Raw genomic sequence first — 9603 nt, 5'->3', positions numbered from 1 at the left:
TAGCTCTAACTGGGGCCCACCACGAGAGAGAGAGAGAGAGAGAGAGAGAGAGAGAGAGAGAGAGAGAGAGAGAGAGAAAGAAAGGGAGAGAGAATTGGCGACATCCGCGTGCGAAAGGAGAAGTTGCAATGTTCAGATAATCGCATTTTTAATATCAGGGAAAGAAGAGAAAAAATCTCGTTGACAGACATAAGAAAATTTTTTCATTAAATTCTATTATAATGTTAGTTATAAGCTTTAGCGTACTCTCGTCCACATATTACTATTATCATTTTATTACAAAAAAATATGGTTGAGCTAAAAAATAACTACAGTTTAGTTAGATCAACTATTTTGTCTCTCAACGCGGACATAGACTCAGTTTGAATTTGGTGATGTACTCGTCCGCAAAGCGGATTACGCTCATTCTGTTGTTAAAAGAAGTGTGAAAAATATCGCGAATCATTTTACCTGTCATGCTATATGTTGATGCAACATCCTGTACACGTGTCGCTATTCTAACGCGCGCTTTAACGACGAGTTAAGTGGAACGTAACGCGGTAACGGGCTCGTGAAAATTTCAAGCGGGATTTCGAGGAGAGAAGTCCGTCGTCCGGAAACGAACGGTCTCGGAAAAGATGTGGCAAAGTCCGCGACATCTCGACCCACTTCTTTTAATATAAGGTGTGCCTCTCTTTCCTTTTCGTTTTTTCGCGACCGAAAGAATCCTTCTTTTGTCCCTCGCGCGCCGGGAGAGAATCTGGTTTCGCGGGAAACCACCGTCGGCATAAGCTGAAGCGCACGCTCTTCCTGCGGAAATGATGGCTGACGATGAATGGCAAATAATCCGCGTATAAATGGAATTGCAAATTACGATAAATCCGTTCACAGTTAGATCGCGGAAAAAATATTGTAATAAAAATTACAACAAAATCTTGTAATTTTGGACCGTACAGAAATTATGATCGAGATTACTACACATTTGTCAAAAAATGTTACGTTTGACTTTTTGCTGCAAAATTGCTGTAATTATTTGAATGTCTGTTACACTCGACAGATCGTGTAATTTACTATTTCTATAATAATTCATAGCATAATATCAATATAGTTCAGAAGAGAAAGAAATTTTTTGTTTTTGATTTCAATTATTTAATGTAAAGCGACCAATTTATCCAGCGTGCTGCGATAAATTATATTGCGCGAAAAGAAATAACGAAGGCGAAGGAACAAGATGCACGTTTCGCATGAGATGAAAGTAGCTCCTTCTCCTAATTTACAATTTACTTTGAAGTATTTCATTCGGCTTTTTCGCAATTACAATCTCAAGTGGAAACTCATGATAAACATATTACCACAACGCAATATCAATTATGTACTTAATTTTACTCGTATAAGCTAATTATCTCTCTCCTCGCCCTCTTTCTCTTTCTTTCTCTCTCTCTCACGATCTTTCTCGACCTAAACTCTATCCGTGGAACGCATACTTTGAAATTGTAATGGTATATAAAGGACGAAAGCTAACAAAGTCCACGGAGTTTGGCAACAAGATAGTTAACAAACGTCGGGGGGCTAATGCATTAACGTTACGCGAGCATGAAGATAACGTAGTTGAGACTGGTGGAGTCTAAATCGAGTCGATCGGGAGAAAACAAACCGGCGAAGTTGGTGGATTCAGTCGGTCGGTGAAAAGCGATAACGTCGACGGCGGCGGATATTTTCCGTCGTTTTGTCGTTAAGAAACGACGAATTACGGTAAAGGAATCCCAGACGAAAAGACGGCGGACCACCGACTCGAAGCCGAATCGCGAATCTCAATTTACTTCTTTCGCGGCAAGAGAAAGAGAGAGAATCGGCAGGCACGCGAGCGGAAAGAAAGGGCTCCACTGTGTGCGACTTGAAAGGAGATCACTTCTATTCTATTCTACTTCGCCGGTTCATTTATACTCCGACGGAATCCTTCGCTTTCGGCGACAGGGACAAGATGGCCAGGAAACGCTCGACGGGGTTAAACCTGTCCATGACAAATATTGAGATATTAATCGGCCATTTCAGGAGAATGTGGCTGTTTCGCCCTCGGCTGTCATAAGAACACACATTCATTCGTAAGGAGGTCGAGGCGAGGTGTTATCACTCTTACATACTTGGCGTGCATACGAAGGGCTGGGCAGGGCACAATATCGCATAAATGACCGTAAGCTTTCCTTTTTTTTCGGAAGCGTGATGCATCGCTCCCCGGAGGGATTTGGCGGATTGATGACCCCCCGCGGAGCTGCCGTTAGAAAAATTCACCGCGCAGCTACGTGATTTCATTTTTACGCCGGTGTGTTATCCCTTTTCCTTTCGTCTCGTCTCATGTCGTGTCGTCTGGCAACTAGCAAATTTCTCGCGATGGCTCCCACCGTATCGCTATTATTAATAACAATAATACACTGAGAGGAAAGAAATGGTTGATCTAATTATAGGATTGTATCTATTTTAGACTCTAGCCGTATTTTGTGGCTGTTCTGACACGAAAACGGTAGTAGTAACATGTATATAAAATTATAATCTAATAATATTATAGCAGAATTTAGTAAAAAAATTAGTTTTCTCGACTATAATTTATAGTGATTATAATTACAAATACTAAACGTTTTTCTCGATGTAATAATAATAATAAACTTTATTAGTACAACGTAAAGACGGATAATACAAATAGATGCTACAAGTGAAGAAATAAAAAAAATTATTAAATAGAAGAATATTGTCGCGCCCGAGAAATTTTAATTGCACGACGCGGCTCTCGATGTGACAGAGGAATTAATTTCTTCCCGCCGTGCCCTTTCATCTTTCGTCCAGTAGATTTCTCGTCGCCTGCGGGCGCGGATATTGTTGCATCTGAGAAATTTTAATTATACGACGCGATTAGAGCAGAGAGAAAAAGACACCGCTCGCACCTAATCAGCATGTCGAAACATTCGAAGGAGCGGCGGTAGAATGCCGCTTATTATTGCCCGGGGGAACTTAATATCTGCTCGGGGGCATCGTTTAGCTAATGGTACGTGTAGGCAGTGATTAATGACCCGCAAAGTTCACGACGTGGAAATGTCGTGTGTATACATGGAAAGTGATTGTGATGTGGCGCGACGAGTATGATGGGGAATATATGGAGCGCGCATCGCGACGCGAGTTAACTCGACTATTCTTACGTGGCGGCTACTTTGCTCGCGACTGTTGCGAATCACAGGGACGGAAGCTGCGATATTAGACACGAAAATTCGCTCCCCGACCTACTCTCGTTCAGGCAACTCGCTCATGCAGCGCCATAATACGATGCATTGCAAGCGCGTGAAAGGACGAAAAATGGTGGAAAAAGAACTTCGGGTAGCATCGCGGCACCCTCGTTAAATCCCCGGCAGAGGCTTCATCATGTAGATACCGCGTGCGACGTGTAATAATGAAGAAATTAACGGACGCATGATTAACCGCGGGAGAAAGAGAGAGGAGAGAGAGGGAGAGAGAGAAGGAGGGAGAGAGAGAGAGAGAGAGAGAGAGAGAATCGGAGTAACATGTATTATAGATTTTTAATTACGTCCCAATCCCGTGAAAATTTGATGCGCCGCGGCTGGGGAATCAGTTGCCCTGATATAATAATGTTATGCGCTTCTCTCTCGGCTAGAGCTCTCTCATTGGATGCCGGGATCCCGAGGTCCTCGGGTGCACTGGAGCGCATTTGCGGTATTTCGGAAGGCCCTCGTGGGAATCTATATCTGGTCATCCTTGAGCACGATATCGCTGAACGGTAAGGGACTTGGGGAGTGGGCCTTAAATTCTCAGGCTCGTTTAAACCCAATGCACCGTGGGGAGAGGGGGGGGGGGCACGTTTGTTCCTTAAATCGTCGTCTGGCCGCTTAAATTCGCCGAACGTGGCGATGCGCCATACGTGTGTATGTATCTACACGCGTCGCGCACCACCACGTCGCCAGCTCTGAACCTTACGTACACCGATATGCATACGCGGGTAAAGGAGCCGCGATAAATTCACCGGCGCACGTAGGGTGCAAAGTAGCCGCGGTCGTGCATTATAAATTTCCGCAGCGGACGTTCCCGATAAAGTACAGTCGGCTCGCTACATCTCGTCTGTGCGATCCGAGATGCCGCGCGAGGAAACGAGAGGATCCCCGGCAGAATCTTCGATAGAAGAAGAAGAGGCAGACGCATAACGGCGCGAATAAAAGTCTCGTTTCACGTACCATCGTGCTCTCGCGAACACGTCGCACAGAGACACGCCAAGTCGTCAATAATTCAAAATTATCCTTAACCTTTCCGCACAGGCGACGTCCTCTTGCATTTCGCAGCGCGAGCTTTTCGCAAGTGCGCGTGTCGAGTTCGCGCACCAGTGCGAGATTTGCGGTCCAGATTCTCGCCAAATTTTTCCCGCGACTGTTGGAAGAATCTCGATTCTAATGCGTGAATATATTTGTTTATTTATTGATTAATCCACGGGCATAATTTGGTAAGCAAAATTTATGGACAATTTAATCGTGTTTGATATCTTATTTCCTTGAAAGAAATTTGTAAGTACTTCCTATTTTTTTGGCTATCAAAACTAGGACCTTCTTTTAAAAGATCGAAGCAAGTAGCATATAGAGATCGAGTAATTTGAGGATTTCAGACATGATTATGAATTACATGCCGAATTGTGAGAATAAAAAGTAAAATAATCAATGAGAAGTAAAGAATAAATAGATAATTATTATTAAAAAGAGAGAATGGAGGGGAAAGCACTTGAAAAGGTCGCAGTTACTGCGAGATCCCGCGGGATTTCGTTGAATACAACGCGAAATCCTCGGAATTACCTCGCTCACCTTCATTATTTACATCTCATTACTCGAAGAGGGTCCGAAGGTTGGACTTGGAGCGAAACTTGTAAAATTTAGTGCGGTATTTACTGCTGCATGATCATCACGGCGTACATTTAACCGCGAGTTTCGACTCTCATCGCACGTGTTTGTTCGCGCTGGAAGAATTCGCGTGCGGAATGGGACGGATACCTTCTCGCATAACAGGTTGCAATAATATGGACGCGGTGTAACCACGGAATGTACCGAATCCCACATTCTGCCCGTATTTACACGCAAGCGGTCGAGATCTTCTCTCTCGGCTCAGCCGAATTTCGTTGAACAATTTGGCGTATCTCCTCCTGTCGAGCGACAAAGTTACTCCACGATTCGCAGGGCTCTCGGTAGTTCCGGGGAAACGGCCGAAATCGATGTCCTACATTCGGCAGAACAGGAAAACGCGCGGCTGGTCACTCGGACGGGGGTGTACGCGGTGCTGCGAGGTGGCGACGTATATTTTCCGAAGTACTGATTGCCGACCGTGACTCTCTCTCTCTCTCTCTCTCTCTCTCTCTCTCTCTCTCTCTCTCTCTGTCTCTCGGAGAGTCAGGCGCCCTTTCTTCTCCTGGCCTCGGTTGATCTCGTCTCTCCGGGTCGAGTCCTCGACTACAGGCGATCGAATTTATTACCGCTGGTCGTCGATCGAGAGTTTCACGGCAGTTTCGGGGAGAAAAATCGCCGACCCGTCGTCGATAACCCTTAACCCTTCCCAGGACTCGGGGCAAAGCACGTTATCGTCGCCGCGGTAAATCACCGTAAGAGCTCGGCTCAAAATTCGCGAGGGGACGGACATTACTCGGATAAAGTAATTTCATCGTGCGCGAAACTCATTGGACCGCCGCCCGCGCGTAATTTTCCAAGGAATTCGAATGAGCGAATAACGGCGCAATCACGCTGAACTTGTCCCGATATCGATCGAGCGCGTTTCGAGATATTTGCGGTGCCGCGAGCGTGGTAATTTCGGGCGAAATTAGGCCGCAGTTTAGATTCGTATTCGCTGATTGCGCATTATGTGTGTATGTGCGAGCGCGTACGCGGCGTTTACCCGCCGCGACAGATAGTTAAATGGTCTCGACGGCGGGAACGAGTGGGCGAATCTTCGACGGGGCGAATCAATACCCTCCGTGAAATCGGATCGTTCATCATAGAGTAAACGATGATTGACACATGGCCGTGAGCAAGCGCGCGCGAGTGATTGTGCCGAAAATCCGTGCATTAACGCCGGCCGCTAATCCACGCCAACCTTTCGCTGAACGGCCGTTTGTAATCGAGCGGCCTCTCGCGCGAACACGTGTCCGATTTGGCGTGTCCCGTCGGCTAACATTCGCGTTCAGCAAACCGCCGGACGCTTGGATGGACAAGCGCGTCCACACGCTTGTCCCTGAGATATTTATTAGCGCCCCTTTTATTTACGCCGATCATTCTGCGTCCCTGCGATCTTTATTATTAACTTGAAATCGATTTCTTTCCAGACCGGGGCAATCGCGTCGCCCTGAGCGAAACTTTCCCCACTCGTCTACTCGATATTTTATCCGAGATGCGAGTCATTACAACGGCACGTCGTAGACCACAATAGACAGGGCAACCAAGTGAGGGCGATTGAAAATTGAGTGAGTAATACGATAATCAAATGGAAATGTCAGCCTTCGGATATTGCTTTCAGCTCGATACTCGATCGGCTGATTCATGCAGTTTCTGAAAGAAAGAAAAGTTTCCGAGCCGAAACTTTAGTCCTACTTTCGACCTAAATTTCTAACACATGTATATTCCGAAGGATCAGTGGATGTTCAATACACATGGGAACTAAAGTCCTACTTGGTGTCTCTAAGTGACAGACAACGCAAAAAATGCCACTTTTAAGTTTTAGAGTACTTTTTGGCAAAGTTAGTAGGTCAAATGGAATCAAAAGGGATTGATGTAGACTTTAGAGTATCAAGTAGAATATTGAGGTCGAAAGTAGAATCGATATTTCGACTCAGGTTCCTATAAGTTTCTGTTTCAATCTAAACTTCCTGACATGTGTATATCCTAAGGACTAGTATATATTTAATACACGTAGAAATTGAAGTCCTACTTAGCGCCTGTAAATGGCAGAGAACTCACAAAATGCCAGACCCTAAAGAGGCGAAGCTAGTAGATTAAATGAAATCAAAAGAGGTTGATGTAAGTTTCAAAGGGTATCAAAGTGGGCATTAAATTGAGCAGAGAACTCACAAAATGTCACTTTTAGACCCTAAAGAGGCGAAGCTAGTAGATTAAATGAAATCAAAAGGGGTTGATGTAAGTTTCAAAGGGTATCAAAGTGGGCATTAAATTGAATATTTAAGTCGAAAGTGAAGTCAACATTTTGACTTGAGTTCCCATGAATTCCTCTCTCCCCATTCTCTATTTGAAAATCATTTACCTCCCAGCAAAGTCATCATCATATCGCCGTAATTCTGTTTTGCGCACATACACATACACATCGATGCATACGATGCAACGCACGATTTTACCGAAGAGTAACGACCCGCGGGGCACGATGAGCAACTCTACACAAGCGGTACGTCCGCGAATTAGTGTTGTTTGCGCGATTGCCCGATACCGTCTGACCAGCAAAGTCAACTCCGGTAGTGATTACGGGGGCGGTTGACAAAGGTGATTATGCGGGTCCTGCAAACGGTATCATCGCTCCGTACATTGCGAGTGCCGCGTGCATAAAATGTAAAATCGAGCGGACACGGAGTGTACAAGTCTAATCTTGAAAAGTGCCTTCTCAGTCGCGGCTTTAAAACTCTCACGATTCGTTTTGCAGCTCGGTCACCATTTCGGGCACTTCTCGTCTCATGACAGTGCAACCCGCCGGTCGGTTGCAGCGTGGTGGGTCGCATTTTTGAAATTAAAACTGTCCAACGAACATGACGCGATTCTCGCGACGAACCCTTTACCGAGGCTGTCGCGCGAGCAACTTTCGGATCGGGAAAACAGCACGGGACATTTTTCCCCGCGTGTTTACGTCGCCAAACGAATTCAAGAGGGAGAGACGAGGGTGAGGGTGAGTTTTTTTTTCAACGAGACGTATATACGACAGTGATTCGGAATGTACGTCTTTCCGTTACTATGATCCCCGGCACAAGTCGCGCAACACAAACAACGCAAGAGGCATTCCTCGAATGTCGCTTCGAATTCCAGATGTACCGCTCGAGTCGGAGAATCCCGGGCTATATGCCGGATATATTCAAATTTTATTACTCGTTGAAGCTCAGGGATATCCTTGCTCACCTTTCGACGGGGATATCTGCCGGATACTCAGTCAGATTTCGCATGATAGTCACGGGGATTCAATTTGACTTCTCGTGGCATCCCGAGAACGCTCGTGACAATGTGCTCTCTAAAGTACAATCAGTGTATTCTTCACTGAAATGCTTCACTTGTAACTGACGATTCAGCTTATAATATATAACACTGTAATATCAGTGGAATCTCGCTGAAAGGATCAGTTAGTAATAGCGATTGTTGCTCTTATTGATGCAGTTTGCATACGCAGACGGTGCCATTGCACGCAAATTGCACGAAAGCCGTTCATTCCATCACCGCGAACGCGGAAAGCTGGATCTCGTACACCGTAAATCTAAGTGTGCAATTTTTACGCGTGCAATTTGGCTAAAGCTGTTTTCACACGTTTTCTCGCAGTTTTAAATCACGTTATTTAATATATCTTTTTTTAGATGTGTAAATTATAATTTAATACGTTTAAACATGTTTAATGATGTAACTTAAAAGATGTAAAAAGAGACTCAGCGCGAATAACACATCTTGTGTTTTGTGCAGCATATAGCAAATTTGTGTACCACAGATTTTGCAGTGAAATTCTTTCGCTGGCCGAAATCAGTGAGACACATGACGAAGCAGTGAAGTGGACGTATTTTCCACTTTAAATCAGCGAATACTCACTAATTACCGATGAAATGCCCCTTCATTTTGATTCAACGAGAAATATTTTTGCTGATTCACTTTGAGAGAGTGAGGCAGCGAGAAAGAGAGCGGGGCAGAGGTAATAACTCGCGATGAAGTATATCTAAATTAGCAGTAAGCGCCTCTTTAGAGACAGTTTAGCCGCGACCGGGGAAAGAATCTCCATGGAAAAATACTCGAATGTAGGGATAATTGCGTAAACAACACGCCCGCTCGCCCGACAGATTACGCGGGGGTGATTTTGGGACGGGGTGAATTAATATTAACGCGACATAATCTCTAGGATGGAAAGATAATTATATCCTTGCGCAAGGAGAGGATAGTTCCTAACGAGCTGCGTCGGGGAGTGAAAATTTACCCACGCCAAATGAGTTTACGCACACGTGCGCGTTCGCTCGCTCACTCGCGCCCGGTGCAATTAACCGGCTTGGAAAGGATGCGGGACGGCTTGTAATTAATTCAGCGCTCGACCGGCTAAAGTCGCGACCAAATTTGATCCCGCAGGGGATCCCCTGCGTTCTCCTGTACCTCGTTCTCATGTATGTACGTGCGCCGAGGTAGAACGACTACCGTATGCACCCGTTCTCTTTTCGTCGTTGCGTCTCCGCAACGACTCCGATAACGCGCGAGCTATGTGGCGGAAAAACGGGTGCGAAAACGGTGTCGTCGCAAATATGGCATCAAATATTCTGTGTCGTAAAATAAGAAAGAAGAGAAGGAGGCCACAGAGAGAGAGAGAGAGAGAGAGAGAGAGAGAGAGAGAGAGAGAGAGAAAGAGAGAGAAGAAAAA

The 9603-nt window shown here is 45.3% G+C and overlaps 2 protein-coding genes across 7 annotated transcripts in view; one reads left to right on the top strand and one right to left on the bottom strand.

The window, feature by feature from the left end:
- Positions 1–9603, bottom strand: part of LOC116850826 (receptor-type tyrosine-protein phosphatase kappa) — a 100505-nt gene that overhangs the window by 32779 nt on the left and 58123 nt on the right. The window lies entirely within an intron of this gene.
- Positions 1–9603, top strand: part of LOC116850827 — a 100291-nt gene that overhangs the window by 43494 nt on the left and 47194 nt on the right. Inside the window, exon 1 of one of the 3 annotated variants that reach the window (XR_004379449.1) lies at positions 6332–6469. The exons of the other annotated variants lie outside the window; for them this stretch is intronic. The gene's annotated coding sequence lies outside the window, so the exon portion shown is untranslated. Of the gene's footprint in view, positions 1–6331; positions 6470–9603 lie in introns of those variants that run through there. 3 annotated transcript variants of the gene reach the window in all.

This window comes from Odontomachus brunneus, unplaced genomic scaffold, assembly GCF_010583005.1.
Source record: "Odontomachus brunneus isolate Ranch 3 - 2012 unplaced genomic scaffold, Obru_v1 Obru_scaffold_157, whole genome shotgun sequence".
NCBI lineage: Eukaryota > Metazoa > Arthropoda > Insecta > Hymenoptera > Formicidae > Odontomachus > Odontomachus brunneus.
This window is presented reverse-complemented; position numbering and strand designations above follow the sequence as displayed.